Source organism: Acanthochromis polyacanthus, chromosome 17, assembly GCF_021347895.1.
Source record: "Acanthochromis polyacanthus isolate Apoly-LR-REF ecotype Palm Island chromosome 17, KAUST_Apoly_ChrSc, whole genome shotgun sequence".
Taxonomy (NCBI): domain Eukaryota; kingdom Metazoa; phylum Chordata; class Actinopteri; family Pomacentridae; genus Acanthochromis; species Acanthochromis polyacanthus.
In genome coordinates this window covers 27,733,260-27,750,848 of record NC_067129.1, presented here as the reverse complement: position 1 = coordinate 27,750,848, position 17,589 = coordinate 27,733,260, and the positions used below count along the sequence as shown (strand labels likewise).

At 42.7% G+C, this 17,589-nt stretch overlaps 1 protein-coding gene across 1 annotated transcript in view; it reads left to right on the top strand.

Moving 5' to 3' along the window:
- LOC110971967 (histone H2B-like) overlaps positions 1-17,589 on the top strand; it is a 106,787-nt gene that overhangs the window by 47,784 nt on the left and 41,414 nt on the right. The window lies entirely within an intron of this gene.

Below are 17,589 nucleotides of genomic sequence, written 5' to 3'. Positions count from 1 at the left end.
TATCCAAATAGTTTCATCAATTCATGCAGATAAGACTTCCCAATCAACATATATGAAGCAACTTGAATAGCCTGGTGTGTTTTCAATTCTTTGTTTTCCTTTTTCTCCTAAATTCATAATTTCAAGACAAAACATTGATACTGCTACATTTGATATTATGCCAACCAGTAATATTCAAACATGCAGAATGGAAGCAGTACCTCTGCAGACCAAACATATGAAGGCTTGTTTAAATTCCAGCCACACTGGAGACAGGTTGCGGCTGAGGGTCACAAGGGTATCAATATTCCGTGTGACTTCCCCCAGCCCTTGGGATGCCTCCAGCAGTTCCTCCACTTGGTCCTGCAGCCTCTGAACATCTTCATTTCTGCATTTGTCACATTAAGCATATTGTTATTAAATTTAAAAAAATTCAAGCCATTTGAGAAATTAGTATACTGTGTATAATTTATCTGAGAATGATTGTATTGTAAAAGTTTGAACGATGACAAGGAAAAATTAAATAAAATGGAGAAGTTATGATTCATAGTTTAACTTGATAGTGGTCTGGACGAGACCTCAAAGGAAACGCACAATGGCATGATGTGAACATGTAAAGTCAACATTAAGAGTGCTTTGGCCAACTAGATACTCCCACACCGGACCTAGCTGGTGTCTGGGCGGGCAACAACTGATCCACAGTGGCAAGGCACTGAAAAGTACAATGTCAACCCCCAAAAACCCAAACCAACCTTTCACAAGCAAATCTTGTGTTGGTATCTAAACAATACCTGTGGCTGGAATGCCGCCTGCGCCACTGCTGGAAAGTGCTAGTCTTGATGGCAAAATTTTTTCGTGCACTTTGCTTCCAGTACATTGATCCTTCAAAAAAGAAATGCAGAAAAAAAAAGACAGACAAAGAGAGAAGTTAACAAAAGTAAAGAGTAATGTAGGCCTAAAGCCTCTACTTTCTGACCATTGATGTTATGCTATTTTTTCGTATGCATTTGGTGTAGGCTAAATATAAATTAAATAATAAAATATTTTATTTACCTGTTGTCCCTTCCGATTCGACAATTTCATTGCCGGCGGTGTCAGTGAGGGTGTAGTCTTCATCGTCTGCCATGGCAACCTTTAGTTTGTGTATGATGATGGACACAGTTGCCTCCGCCTCCGTAAACCGCACCATGACCACTCTCCTTGAAAGTAGTTTCCCCTCCACCACGTCGGACACATGAATGGCCCTGTAATGAATGAAGCAAACCAAGCTACATAACTGCATTCATTTGGTCAAACAACCCAGCGTGTGAGCCCATGTAAAACTCTAAATGCACCATGTGTAGCTACTGTGGTCCGCTCAAAAAAAGGACTTCACGCTTCGTACTGATGTCCACGGTAATTTATTCCTTTCTTTCAGGTCGTGGCAGCCATGGAACACCGTGAAAACTAAAACCATATACAAATACGGTGTCACACTCACATTCATAATAACATTAAACATAAATAATGCTTTTCCAGCAAGTAACAGATCAATAAAGGAATAGCGAGACAAAGTTTACCGTGTGCGCCTATTTGACCAGCAGTAGAATGATATTTCAGGGAGTCCTTGTCTCTTAATTGCTGTTTTACAACCTCTTTTTCTGCTCCCGTCGCCGCTTCACGTACATCTCTCCCGTTCTCCCGCTACTCTTTTATTTACCTGCACTTCCGCTACATGCTCTTCCGGGTCGTGCGATCACGTAACTTATCAAAGCAAAAACAGATAAATAAATGTTTTCTTTTAAGCACGAAGTACAAATAAAATAAACATTCCAAACTACAATATCATGTTAATTATTTCTCTAAACAGCCGTTCCATTATAAACCAATTGACGAAGAAACTCATATCTCTAGTTGTCATAGTAACCTGTAAACAATACATTATAGCGTCCGCTACACCATGCTTCTGTCTTTAGTAATATGTTGTTTACATCCACTATGCTGTTAGCTTAAAATTAGATTGTAAATTATTAACTTGAGCGGTATTAACCATTACCACCATAACTTTAAGCTACCATATGTCCCTACCTGTGAAATGACCTTGGAGTGGAAACCGATCTTGTCAGCACGCTCATGTTTGCAGTGACTGGTGGGCCACTCCGAAAGGCAAATTGGCGAGATGAGCCTGCGGCTGGTGCATGGACTGGTGCTGCCCCCATCTCTTGGGTCTGCCCAGCTTCTCCATGGACCTCATAGTGGTCATGGTCACGCAGGTCCAGGGAGCTGAAACTACCATCCTCAACAGGGAAAATGGCAACATTTGCTGCATCCGTCAGGTACATACTGGGCACGTTGACCTACAGAAAGAATGCAGTCGTTAGTTCAATGGGGTGGGCAAAAAACAAATCCAAACAAAACAAAAAACACTGGACCAAGAAAAACTATCTCCAAAACGGAGACCTGCGGCACCTCTGGAGCACTGTTTGGCGCAAGCGCGCAAAAAACCTTTATGTAAGAACAGACCCCAGTGCGTGCGCTTTTAAACAAAATTTTGGCGGTGAAACATTTTGCTGTGGGCAGTTTTGTAATAAAACTTTTTATATACAATCAAGACTCTGCGCGGAGCTTTTTCTTCATCCTCAACACATCATTGCTGCTCAGGATACTACACAGGATAACAAAAACTAACAAAAAACCTACCTGGAAAATGCGTGCAATTCTTTCTACACGCATATCATCCAGTCTGAGAGTAATCCTCTGGTTTTCCCTATACAGCACGAAAGTCTCCATTCTTTCCCAAAGGATAATGCTGCTGATGCTGCAATTGTTGGCGGTACCAAGAGCGATGGGTGGGTGATGCTAGAAGTTCACCTGCTCGTCAGTCACTGACGTAAAACATTTTGGCGGTTTGCTGCCTCCGGAAACTGATGTGGAAAAAAGCGGGAAAAACGCTACGTAAAACGTCAGATGAAGAAGTAGTAATATAGAAGACGATAGGACAGGACAATTCAAGTTCGTAGTTGATGCAATGTCGGAGTCTAGGCTGTCACCCTACGGCGAAATAATTCAAAACATGATGCAAAATGGGCATTCTGATGATGATATTTCAAATTATCTTCGCTTTGAATGTGGAGTTAACAAAGGCGTATCCATATCTAACATCCGAAAATTTTGCGCCCTAAATGGAATAAGGAGAGGACGGGTGCAGGATTCCAAACTGGAGTGCGAGATTGCTAAAGCAATAAATGAGGTAAGCAACCAGTTTATAAATATTCATTGATGTGGTTTGGGTTGTAGCTGAGTAAATAATTGAATATAATTTTTTTTGGTGAACCTTCTCAAAATATGGATATTATCTCTGTTATTACTTTTGGGTTATTTCTGTGTTTTTTTAGCCCAGAAGTTCATATTTGTCTGTATATGGTTCCAGTTACCTGTTGTAGCGAGGGGTCATTAATTAGTGGCGCACACATCCGAGGCATATGTGACAAAGCTGTGTATTCCCGGCAAAAGCCGGACGGCTTCTGATGAGGTTAGACGTGTGTTGATGCTCTCTCTCCTAATTTTGTTCTAGCGGCCATAAAATATTGTTAGGCTCTTCTGTTTTGTAAGGGAACGTTGGTGAGGAATCTGGGGTAATACGGGGGGATTTGAGTGGGGGAATGTCAGGTTCAAGCTAAGGAAGTAAACAGTGGAAAACAGCCAGCTCTCTGTCGTTCTTTTTAGATAGAAACCCACAGTGAGTTACAGGCGTAACATAACATCTTTAAGACTTCATAAAAACTTAAGACACAGATACTTATGGTTTTTGAGTGAATTTCGATCCGAGTTTTGATCGGTAAAACTTACGTTTTAAAACGATTTTCTGACAGTTACAGCCATTGTTAGGGAGACGCCAGCGTGTCGTCATTTGTTATGGTCACGTGGTACAAGACCGCTGCTGGTTGGCAAGAACCAGCAGTGTTGAAACTTGTTCCTTTGTGTGAGTCAAGGATCACACATTGTTACAAAACCTTCCACTTTATTAGCTAACTCATAAACAACAGCATAGCATCCAGAGACGACATGTTGGTCACCTGACAACCTTGGACCGCGCACACCATAGTGTGTGATGATTGGCTGAGCTGCAACAAACAGATACACAAGTACGGTGGCTCACTGCAGACAAACTTGACAGTCATTTAGTCAAATGATCTACATCCTTTCCCTTTAGCTCACATCTCATATACTAAACAGCAATGACAAACTTCAGGTGTGTATTTACGACACAGACTTTTCAAGTAAACAAGAAAGCTTGAAACTGTAATAGAAAAACAATTCAAAGTGGATAAACATATCACTTTAACAGCTAAGTACTTGTATCACTAACAAACAGTGCATTATCAAGTGCATAGATGAAATGTAGTGCAATTGTTCAATACACATAACTTTTCAAAATACTGGTAACCACGTAAAACATACTGTGCACAAAACATTATTTCCTCCTTCATTACAGGTATCTTGGGTTGGGTTTACAGATGCGACCTGAACGTGTTGTGTACTGAGCATTTCTGTTCTCAGCGGGGAGGTGTGAGATAGGTTTGGGCTGTAAAGGGGACATACCATGTGAGTGTATGGGGTTGGGCTCAGGTGTATGTGTTGTAGGAGGAATACAGTCCATTGTGGAAGAGCCAGTGTCCTGGGAGTCTGGTTCCTCTGTTTGGAGCGGTGATGGTGGCGACTCCGCAACAGGGAGAATGTGACGGCGGTTTCTCCTGTATGTTTTCCCATTAAACTGGATGATGTAGGAGCGAGGCTCTTTACCTATCTCTTTGACAGTCCCTAGCTTGTCATATCCTGTTGGGGTCTGCATTCGGACCACTTGTCCTTCTGCCAGAGGCTGCAGTGGGCGACTTGACTTGTCATAGTAGCGCTTTAAAGTGGCTTTTTTATTGAGTAGTTGGGCGTGGACTTGTTGGGTGTCCCTTACAGTCGGTTCCAGTAGTTTAGTACATATAGGGATTGCTGCACGTGTCTGTCGTGACATCAGGCGTTCAGCAGGTGAACCTAATGTTGGGTCACGGGGAATGTTTCTCAAATTCAGTAGGTTAAGAAAGACGTCAGTTTTGTCTCTGTGAGATTTTTCCATCAGCTGCTTAGCACTACGTACTGCTCTTTCGGCTAGGCCGTTTGACTGGGGAAAGTCAGGGCTGCTGGTGGTGTGGACAAAATCCCATTGTTTGGCAAAGTCTTTAAATTGCTGACAGGTGTATTGTCTAGCATTGTCAGAAATGACTGTGTGTGGTGTTCCATGAACTGAGAAATGTCTTTTCAGTTTCGTGATCACAGATGTTGCTGTCAGGTCACGAAGGAGGTCGATTTCAAACCATCCAGAATATGAATCCACAAGCACCTGATAGTGTTGGCCATGCCATTCAAAAATGTCTGTAGCCACTGTGGACCATGGGATATCTGGAACTGTGTGAGGGTGGAGAGGTTCCTTTTGTTGATGAGGCTTTGTGCTGTTGCACACGGCACACGACAGCAATTCTGTGGTGATGTCGTTTGATAGTGAAGGCCAGAAAATTACGCTTCTCGCTCTGCGTTTGGTCGCTTCTATGCCTGGGTGACCTTTGTGTACAATGTTTATGTATTCCTTACGCAGAGACAAGGGGATAACTGCCTTATGGCCTTTTATCACAATTCCATCCTCCACTGTTAGTTCGTCTCTGTAGGGAAAGAAGGATTCAATAGCAGGCTGCAGCTGGTTTTGTCTGGTGGGCCATCCTTTCTGGATAACTGCACTGAGGATCTGCAGTGTCTCATCCTCTGCTGTGTGCTTTCTGAGGTCCTCCAGACGGGCTGTGGAGATATAACTCACAGACATGACTTGAAAAGCATCACTTTCAGCTGGGCTCTGGGTGGCTTGTGTGTTTGGAGCTCTTGAAAGAGTGTCTGCTACATACATATGTTTACCTTTTTTGTACACCAAGCTGATGTCGTAGCTCTGCAGCTGGAGTAACATTCTCTGAAGGCGGGCAGGTGCTGCATGAATGGGCTTCTTGAGAATAGTCACCAGAGGTTGGTGGTCCGTTTCCACAATTATGGGCTTTCCGTACACATAGTGTTTGAATTTTGTGCATGCAAACACGACAGCCAAAAGTTCCTTCTCATTTGAGCATATCGTGTTTCAGTCTCAGTGAGGATGCGAGATGCAAAAGCAACAGGTTTGCCATTTTGCATGCAAGCGGCTCCAAGTCCATAGCATGATGCATCGCAGGTGAGTGTGACCGGCTCTCTGACATCATAGTAAGCCAGCACGGGTGGGCTAGATAGGCAAGATTTGAGGTGGTCAAATGCCTCCTGATGCTGCTGAAACCAGCACCATGCAGTCTCTTTGTGGGTGAGTTTCCTCAGTGGTGCTGCAATGTCACTGAAGTTTGGAATGTACTTCCCAAGATAATTGACCATGCCAAGGAAGCGTTGCAGTGAAGTAACATCAGTGGGGACTGGCATGTCAGTGATTGCTGCTGTTTTGGATGGGTCCGCTTTCAGACCTTCGCTTGTGAAGATGTGGCCCACATAGCCGACCTGGTCCAAGCGAAATTTGCATTTGTGTGGATTTATCCTGAGGTTGACCTCTCTTGCTCGTTCAAGCACTATTTTCAAGTTGGCATCGTGTTCAGCTACACTACGTCCACCAACAATGATGTCATCGACAATGACTGCACATGGATAGCCTGCAAACAGCTGATCCATTGTACGCTGAAACACCTCACTTGCTGAGCTGATACCAAAGGGCATGCGAAGAAATCTGTAGCGACCAAAAGGAGTGCTAAATGTTGTCATCATTGAGGATTTCTTGTCGGGACGTATCTGCCAAAAAGAATTCTTTGCGTCTAGTACAGAAAACACTGTTGCCCCCGACATTTGTGCGGCAACCTCCTCAACACTCCGCATAGGGTGGTGAGGCCTTTTTAGTGCTGTGTTAAGGTCTTTGGGGTTAATGCAAAGTCTGATGTCTTGTTTGTCTTTTTTATGAGCTGCTACCATTGATGAGACCCAGTCTGTGGGCTCAGTGACCGGAGTTATGACGCCAATGTTCTGCATACGATCGAGTTCAGCTTTGACTCTTTCTTGCATTGCCACTGGGATGCGGTGTGCTGGTCTGACTACAGGCTGTATATCAGGATCCACTGTCATGGAATATGTAACCGGCAGTTCTCCAAGCTCATCACTGAAGAGGTCTTTGTACTGTGAGAATGTCTGTGTGCTGAACTCCTTATTGCTCTCTGTGGAAATGTGGTGGACATCAGGGCTCAATTTTACAATTCCCACGTTCACACATGCACAGAATCCCAGTAGTGGTGTCACGTCTTTATCCACTATGAAGAAAGGCAGAAAATGGTGCTGCTCCTTTAAGAAGCACTTGAGTGTAACTTTGCCCTTTGTCTCTATTTTTGTGCCTCCATAAGCGACAAGATTTGTTATTTTCTTCTGTTTAGCAAGTCGCTCTCCATTGCTGACCTGGTTGAATGTTTGCAGAGACATCACATTACATTTAGCTCCAGTGTCCATTTTCATTTCAGTGGGTCTGTCATTTATGCATATAGTGACAAAGCCTTCATCCTGCTCCTGAGGTTCAGAGTTCACAGAGTCAACATATTTGTCAACTTTAACACCATTAACGTAAAATGTCTCATCTTCCTTTATTGTAGACTGATCTATTGTCACTTCGTGTACAGGGTGTCTGAAAGTCTTTCTGTCTGATTTAGACTTGTGCTGACTCGGCGGCATTGACTTGCAGCATTTTTTGTAGTGGTTCATTTTCTTGCAGTTGTGGCATTGTTGTCCAAAAGCAGGACATTTGTCTCTTTTAGCTGCATGACTATTTCCGCAGTTGTTGCATTTTGTGATGATCTGAGTGACCTTTGGCTGATACTTCATGTTAGAAACTGGCCTTATTACATCAACATTGGTGGCTTGTGTGGCCAGTGTTCTGCTATTTTCCTCAGTCATCTCGTGAATACGACAAATTGAAATGGCTTTTGAAAGTGTTAAATCACTATCTCTCAACAGAGATTTCCTTAAAGAGTCACTGGTGATGCCACAAACAATCCTGTCACAGATAAGCTCATCAGCTAGATCTCCAAAGTGACAGCTTTTGGCTTTGATCCTTAAATCACTGATGAAGGACTCTATGCTCTCACCTTGCCTTTGATTTCGTGAGTGGAATTTGTGCCGTTCCATTGTTTTGTTGCTTTGAGGGTTGCAGATTTCATTAAACTTCCTTTTCAGGCACTCTGGGTCCTCCCTGGACTCCGCCGGGATGATGACGGCTCCGTCCGGGCCGGGTGCGCGAACCTCCGCTGCATACACAAACGAGCGCTCTCGTTCAATGGCTTCAGCTCCTGCTAGGTTGAGAAGAATATAAGCCCTCGTCTTCGCAGGTTTATCGGAGTGTGCGGCAGCAACAAAAATATCATACTCCTGCTCAAAAATACGCCAATTCTCGGCAACATCGTCATTAAACACGATGGGGTCCGGTCTGCGAAATCCGTCCGCCATGACGTCGGTAAAAAAACAGCAGGAAACTGCTACTCACAGGCGAAAAGTCCGTTATTCTTCTGACACCATGTTGAAACTTGTTCCTTTGTGTGAGTCAAGGATCACACATTGTTATAAAACCTTCCACTTTATTAGCTAACTCATAAACAACAGCATAGCATCCAGAGACGACATGTTGGTCACCTGACAACCTCGGACCGCGCACACCATAGTGTGTGATGATTGGCTGAGCTGCAACAAACAGATACACAAGTACGGTGGCTCACTGCAGACAAACTTGACAGTCATTTAGTCAAATGAGCTACAAGCAGTAACATAACGGCTTGCTACGAGAACGGTATCGGGTTTGAAACAAATACGTAAAGTCATCGCTTTTCATGAATGAAATTGCACATGTATTTACCACAATGGTAATATCGTGTGTGGTTGTTGGTTGTACGAAGCGTTTCGAGAAGGGATCAGGCTTGAAATTTCACCGAATACCGATGTCAGGAGAGAGAAGATGGCGGTGGCTTCAGCCATCAACAGGAAAGCAGCAGAGATCGTGTTTGTGGCTCCCACTTTTCTTCAGGTAAACTATTCAACAGTTTAGCATGTTTAGTATGTCCAACTTTGAGCTTATTTACCAAAAGATATTGATTTAGTGTCGCATCCTTCGCATGAAGCGATCTCTACACTTTCGGTTTGGTTCAGTGTTGTCATGTGTTACCGATCGCTTTTTAGGCGATGAAAGTATACTAAAGTCGAATGAAGCATATTCAATAACATCTCCTTAAGCCAGCAGCCTCATATTTGTAACCACATTTGTTTCTTTATGCGTCTCGCGATCGTTTTTTAGAATTGTCCTATTTTCGATCACCAATGCTGTGGGTCTGTTACTGTTACATAGAAGCCATACTGCAGACAAAAAATACAGCAACTTCTTGACGTTTCTTTGACATCTTGTTGAAGATTAACAGAAGATATATTATTTTTAATTCATAATTATATATTTTTGGGTGGGTGAACTGCCCAGCGGTGTCAGTCCAGTAAAAATAAATGTCGGTGAAGGAAATGTCCGGCCACAATGAAGGATCGTCAACCCACCCAGTCTTCAAATTGTAGGGATCTGTCAAGGTTTTACCGTTTCCCTGATATCTCAGCTTACTCACGTATATTTGTCGGGCCTCAGGTGATAAGGATTGAGCATAATCGGACAATTTCACGGAAGGATAGTTCGCAGTGTTATCATCAGCCATTGCTCCTCTGGTTCCTCTTGCCAACCAGCGCGGTAATCACGTGACTTCGTGACGTCACTGTTTGTAAACACTGGCGTTTGGCCTGCTGCAGGAGAGAGCGAGAGAAGCTGCACCGCTGCCTGTGTGTGTGTCGCTGTTTTCTGACCCGTGCCCATGGGCGTAACGGACGCGGGGTACGCATGGGACATGTCCCCCGCACTTTTTTCAGCCGTTACAACAGCTAAACCCGTTATTAGCATCCAGTAACGTGTTTTCCCGAGCCGTCTTTGAATGCACCATGAGCGCATGCTAACGCAGGTGTTCCACAGGAGACGTGCTGCTGTGCTGAGCAGTGATGAACGTGCGTCTGGAGTAATGTTTAGCAAACCAGCCAGAGCCAGCAAGAAGCAAAAAACTTTACACAGTTTTTTCCAAACAAACCGTGTAAGTTGTGTGACCTTGTTGGATGTAAACAATATTAGACTTGTTAGCTAAATGATGACAAGGTAAAACGTGGCAATATATCAATATGTTAAGCTAGTTAATAATTTAAATGCTGTTGCCTCTGTTACTGCTAATTAGTTTATTCTTGGAATAAACCCAGTCCTCTTTCATTTCTGGGCAGAAGATGTGCTCACAATTGCTCTCCATGTATTTAAGTCTTTTGGTCCCAAAAGAGGAGAGTCAGGGAGGAGAAAAAAGAATAGGCTATCTATGGTATAAATTTACAACTATTTTTACTGCTTCTCTTTCTAATTCTATCTCAGAATTTTGATTTTCAGATTTTTTAATGATTATTTCCATAACAAAGAGCAGAGTCAGGCAGGAGATGGACCAGAGGCAGCAGTAATGTTGACCATGCAGGGTCTGCAGAGGTGAAAAAATATATAAGTGGCTGAGAAAAAAATATGTATCTATGGGTTAAAGTGATTTTGAGGTTAAATTCTACTGCAGTTTTTACTCTTCCTAATGCTATTTCAGAATTTTTCTTACCACATTTTTTATGTTTGTTGCCATAACAGAAAGAGCAGAGTCAGGGAGGAGATGGATCAGAGGCCAGCAGCAGGGACAAGGATGTAGGGTCTTTACAGGTAAGGAGAGATTATAACTTCCTGAAAATAAGATATCTATTGCAGGGAGAAACCAGGCAGTACTGATCATTTCATGTTCAGTGTTTGGCACCTTTGGCTACTCGTCCAGTAGATGTTCAAGGGACATTGTTGTCAACTCAACTAGAGTTTGGCCACTAAAACTTTAGATTTTATAGTTTAAAGTTTTATACTTTATAGTTTAAAGAACTAGCCTAGTTGGTCCCCTGGTATTGTACTGTGGCTGTTAGGGATTATGTGGTTCTTTAGCCACTAAGGACGGTGCAATTAAATGTAAGAGAATGATAAATCTCTCTGAAAAATTTGTCCCCCTCACTTCTGAGATGGTGGTTACGCCCATGCCTGTTCCTCTCTGTTATAGAGAATAAACGTGCCGATCCTGTGGAGTGTGAGCAATCATTTTAAGTCCGCTACAGGTTGACCAGATAGCCCACCGCATCTGGCTCTTTTTTAGTGTCTAGAAAGTATTCAGTGCTCTATCACAGTGTTGGATGTTGGAAATAAATGGCCAAGAGCAATTACCATAATACATTACTTTTGCTGTAATGCAGTAACGTGAAACGAACTAGCAGGTGGCTGGGGTTAAAGATTAGCCTCTACATTGGCACATCAGTCTTGAGGACCAGAGAGAGAGTTATTTAACCATTTATTTCTTCTGCTTTAAGCTGGTTGTCTCATAGATGATGATGGTGCTAAGGATACATGGAATAAATTGAGACAATAAATATCAAAAGTAGGTGTTATCAAACACATCAAAACACAATAAGTGAAGAGTCCGCCTTAACTCGCTCAAAAATGCATCCGAAGTATCAACCAGCAGGAACTCAGCAGAGTAGTGCAGGTGTTACGCTTCTTAAAAGAAGGATGTCTTCTAAGGTGTATCAAATTTATTGTGATTCAAATCCTGCACAGAAACATATTAAACATATCAGTAACAGCTGATCGACTGCGTTGACAGAACAGCTGATCGACTGCGTTGACAGAACAGCTGATCAGCTTATTCTGCCTGCAATATTCTACACTTCAAAGCGGCCGCGCCCCCTGATGGCCATTCTCTGTAACTGCACAGACTTAACTGACTGCCACAGGAGCAGATTGAGAAATAGTCCTGTAATGTAAGTGATGGGGGATACAATATTTGCAATGGGGTATCTGTGTCAATATTATTCTATTTCATCTGACTACAATATTCAGACAATGTTACTCCATCACTTAACTATAAAAGTAAATGTAAAACTTTATAGTCCAGCCTGACAGACCTATAAGGGCCACACAGGGCTGAGTCTTATCACCTCAGGTGACTCCTGTTTGGGTAATGAACATCAACCCCCACCCACCTGGGCCTGGGCAGGTGGAAGTATTTCCTACAACATGATTGTGTTTCTCGATTTTAACTGATTTGTTAATTGGAATGCATGTTCTTCTTCAATTTAAGACAGGACCACAGTATGGAAGGCGAATGATGACTGGTTACCTGTCTTCAAAAGGAATCCAAGCATCTGAGGGACGTGTTGGTAGTGTCTTGAGACAAGTTAACCAACCATATCATGCCGATCGTCGTCTGGTAGGTGTTATGAAACACTAGTGCATAGTGCAGATAGCCACTGTGAAATTACCATAACTTTTTGCCTTTTGTTGTTTTTTGCCTAATTACAGAGATTGAGGAACCTGAATCCAGTGCCGTACAGTGCTGAATACATGGGTCACAAACTGCACTTGGATCAAAATGAAAAGCTGGTGATGTTTGGGGTGAACATGTCCTCGCTGTAGATGGTTTCTCCAGCAAAATTGTCAGCCATTCAACAATGCCTGTCAAAAACAACCTGGCAATATATCAAGAGGTGTTCAGGTAACTTTGTGGGCTTTCTATTTCATCATTTAGTTTTACATTATAGGCACTGTCCAACTACATCTACATCATCCTTCCCGACCAAGGACGACCTAATTATGTCTTCCTGTAATTCTACAATTCTGCAATTTCATTTAGCAGATGCTTTTGTCCAAAGCGACGTACAACACAAGCAAGAATTTAGACTTAAAGGAGAACTCGGCCAAATGTCATGTCAGCCTCCACAGCTTAGGGTCGACTCGACTATCATAGGCTATCTGTTGAGCGACTATCAAACAAAAAAATAGTCGCCGAGAGGCTAAACAGGGGAAAAACTTTACCTGCTGGATGCACTGGCTGATCATTTAAGACACTTCTCCATGTACTGCTTTTGCTTATTTGTTGCTGCTAAAAACACAATTAGAATATTCCCACAATCTTTAAAAACAGAGCCATAATGTCTTGAGATCATGCAGTCAGCAAAAGTGCGACTTCCCCCTTCACCCTCTCAGTTCCCCCCCATTCACCGAGTGAACAGGTAATTTAAAAACTCAGCTGATTTGTCACGTGACCTAACTCCCCCTGTGACCATGGCAACCCACCAAAAATATACCAACTGGTGCCTACACTGTCCTATCCATCCTTGGTCATAGACTATCCATTAGTCGGGTCTTCCCGGAAAGTCAGTGTAAACAGACGCTTCTCCCAGAAACGGCTGTAACGCAGCTCTATCTCTCTTTTGTGGAGTTCGTCAATGCTGAGGTTCATGAGGTTAGGAGCTGGTGAATGTTCTGAAGCATGTGTTGTGATATTTTGAATATAATAGAGGCCACACTCGCAGTTAGAGAAAATCGGACCCCATCACTTTCCATGCATAGCGCCAATGAAGTGTGGTTAGCAACGAAATAGTTGAGCCATCTAGTGGCAGAAGAAGTGCCGCCCACACCCAGTTTTTTTTTTTGTTTTTGGTTTGTTTTTTGTTGTTGCTTTTTTCTTCATATGATGAAAACAAACTAATAACAAGTAACAATCTCAGCATCTGGGATTCAACAGTCTCAGTATCACTACTTACAATGACTTTGAACATACAACATCACACAACTTTTTCAGTGCTAAATAATCATTAACTGCTGGGTCTTGGACCATCTAACTTATTCTACCCCACAGGTCAAAGAGGAGAAGAGTCAGGTTATGTGCCCAGGCGTTCTCTGAACAATTCAGTCTTCAGTTGTCTCTTAAAAGTAGAAAGGAACTCAGCAGAATGCAGAGAGTTTGGTAGTTTGTTCCATCATTTGGGATCAACAGAAGAGAAGAGTCTGGCGAGAGATTTAGAGCCGTGACCTAGACACCTGAAGTACCTCAAGTAGGTTGTTGTTCCGCAGATGTTCAGAGACTTTGTTAAATACTGAGCGCTCCAGTGTTTTTGACAGGAATGGTAGAAGTGAGACTGTCCTGTAGTTTTCAACTTGGGCGGGGTTGAGATGAGGCTTTTTGAGCAGTGGGGTGACACGGCCTTTCTTAAAAGTAGCAACAAAATGCCAGTTACCTGGGAGGAATTCGAGAGGATCGAGAGGACTTGTTTCGAGCTCAGAAGAAGTCTGGAGAACTCATTCTCGCTCAGAGGAGCAAAAGAGCAGAGTGAAGCAGAAGTGGTGGGTTTGAGCTGACTGGACTGGTCAGGTTTGGAGAACTGGTTGCTGATTGCAGCCATCTTTTTAGTGAAAAAAGGAGGCAAACATGTCTGGGGTCAGCGCAGTGGACGGCTGAGCAGCTGGAGGAGAAAGCAGGGAGTTAAACGCCATAAACAGTTTTCTGGAATTAGAAGCAGCACAGATCTTGTTCTGACAGAAGACTTTCGTAGCGGACTGCAAGCAAGAGGTAAGGGAAGCAAGTTTCCTTTACCTCTTGCTGTAAGATGAGCCCGTGGTCTGTGTGTGTGTTAAAAGCAAATTTGTTCCTATAATCGGTTCCGAAAAGGGTCAGAGCCAGCTATTGTAGAGTGGGTAAAATAAAGCTGCCCTCCACTACTAATTTAATTTTAACGTGTTCTATTTTATTTTTTTATCTGCAAAGTGCAAAAATGTATATTACACGCAGTGTGGCACACACATACACATAGACCAAAAGAAACAGTTGCACTACACTTGCGTATTCTTGTTCTTAGAATGCGAGACTTACCTTCTCCTTGTGCACACACAGTGCAGCAAACGCCCCCTCTGCTGGTAGGTGATGCACACTGCTAGAAAACTACATTTTCTGCCAGTTAATCTCTTGTCATCACAGAAAACATACAGAAAAATAGCAACACACACTGAACATGAGCTGTAAATAAAATGCTAATTACACATGTAAATTGTAGTAGATCTAATTAATCCACTAATGGCTCTGTATGCCACACTATCATAAAAATTTAACTTGTCCAATATATACGTAAACTCCTCGTGTGGGGGGAGCTGACTCTGAGTGAAGCCTTGCTGAATTTTGACATGGAATGGAATCCAGCCAATCATGAAGGGAGATGGAGAACAAGGATGTTGAGTCACTTGCTAACTGTGACACCTGTGTTGTTGTTTTCAGAAATGCGGTCCTGCAGTACGGCATGTGGGACCAGATCCGTGTAGACCACGGAAAAGAGTTCTACTTGACCCTCTTCATGCAGGAGAAACTGGCAAGCCACAGAAATAACACAGTGAGGCAGCCATATTTGCAAACAGCGTCAACACAGGTGAGTTGCCAAATTGGCCTCTTCAGCAGACTAGAAGCTGGGATGAAGAAAATATTGACGAAAACAGCCTGATTATATTTATGTGTATGTTTCTGTTGTATCTTGAGCAGCGATGATGTGTTGAGGATGAAGAAAAAGCTCTGTGCACACAGTATTGATTGTATATAAAAAGGTTTATTACAAAAAGGCATGTGTCAATCAGGCACTCACGCCTGATTGGTCTGCCTGAGAGAGGACTCAAAGGAAGTGTGAATCACTGTAACCAGTAACTTTAACTACCCACTTGGAAAACCTATCATTAGATTTACGATAATCGGGAAACATCCTATGGCCATCAGTCACATTTAACCTAAAGATGACCTAAATAGGGAACAGGCACAGCCATTTCAACATTGACTCCAGTCACATCTATCCTAAAGATGACCTAGTCATAATCAAGACAAGACCATATTGCAGGTATCAACAGGTGCCTCAGTTAAATCAGGCATTCAGATACCACACCTCGTTACCCAATCACTCATCTGCTATCTGATACTGATGTCTCTGACAAGAGCAACATGATATGGTATCCATAAGAACTGTGCCATGGCTGGAGCTGATGGTCATCGTGAACTCAAGCAAACTGCTAGCCATTTCCTCATCACTCTAAAACATGCGGTAATAGTCAAGCTAATGTAAAAATACAGAGCAAACTTTAGGGGGAAAAAGGAGTGACTTTAATGGTTAATTATCATTAGGATCAAGGCAGCTTATGCTGTTGTGTTCAGTTCCCCTCTTTCTTCTGCTTGGGAATCCTACTTACCATGTGTAAAAACCACCAAATGAATCAACTTAAATAATGGCAGGGGGCCACAATTTTTCTTAGACATTGACAGAGGGCCACATAGGACTGCACTCTTAACCAGATATGAAAACTGCTGTTTTAATTATGTTTGTATATGTTTATTGACCAAACATATAGTGCACAGTAATTTGGCATATTCCATACTCAAATGCATGTATGACAGTTGTATTCCTTTTTGATAAATACGAATAGAAAAGGTTTGAAATAAACAAAATAGAATGACTCATTGTGATTTGTCTGACTCCAAAACATAATTCTCTACACATTGTGCCGAGCTTGAAAAAACAGATCTGACTGCAGGTTGCAGATACAACTCTGAAGAGGGAGAGAGGGGGGGGGCTATCAATGGCTGCATGGCATGGAAAACCTGGACCCTGGAACACACTACTTTCTCAATCAAGTTTTCTCTTTCCTCCGCTCTTATCCATGGCACAACATCTCTTCCTCATTAGTTGGGACGACTGATGAAGAGGGATAGTTGGAACTGCCCTGTAGTGGCCAGGTGTGTCAGTACAACTGATTCAGATTCAAATAACTTTATTTATCCCCTAGGGGCAATTCAGTTTGAAGACATGGGTTGCAGCAGGACAGGACATTAAACACACATTCCACATACTTGGATCTGTCAAAGGTCAAGTGAAGGGTCCAGCAATAAAGTGCAACAATGACAAGTGCACAATATCCATACATACCTAGAATGCATTAAAAACTACAAAACAACACTGTCACTGTCATTTAAAAGCCTGATGGCAGAAGGAATAAAAGAGTTGGCATATCTGCGTATCTCAGCACCACAGAGGACACATTTTTATAATTTTCAAAAATTAATCTGAGGGCCACTTCAAGTGAGGGCATGAGCCGTGTGCGGCCCCTGGACTGCCGGTTGCCCATCCTATTCAGCTTCAATATCAGCTGCAAGTAATGACAGTCATAACTGAAAGTAAATTAACTTTTTGTTTTTGCTCTGTTGAAATTCCAGAATCATACTGTTGAAAGGATGTGGGCAGAAGTCAACAACAGAGTGAACTAGCCACTGAAAACGGCTCTCCTCCAGCTCGTAGACCAGGAGGAACTTGACCTGGAGGACAACGTGACACGATACTGTGTCTCCACACTCACATGTCAGGTAGCAGAGCTTGGACTTTGTCGGATGGTGCAGTCCTGGAATGCACACAGGATCCAAGGTTATACTGATTTATACATTTTCTTTCAATGTACTTCTACTTTATAAACATAGCAGTGTGTAAAATTACAAGGCTGCGGTTCATATCCCATTGCTCTTGGTATAATTGATGTTTGCCATCCCTGTCGGCATTATAGTCAATGTTCTGATATGTGTTAATTTATTCCAGAAATGTACC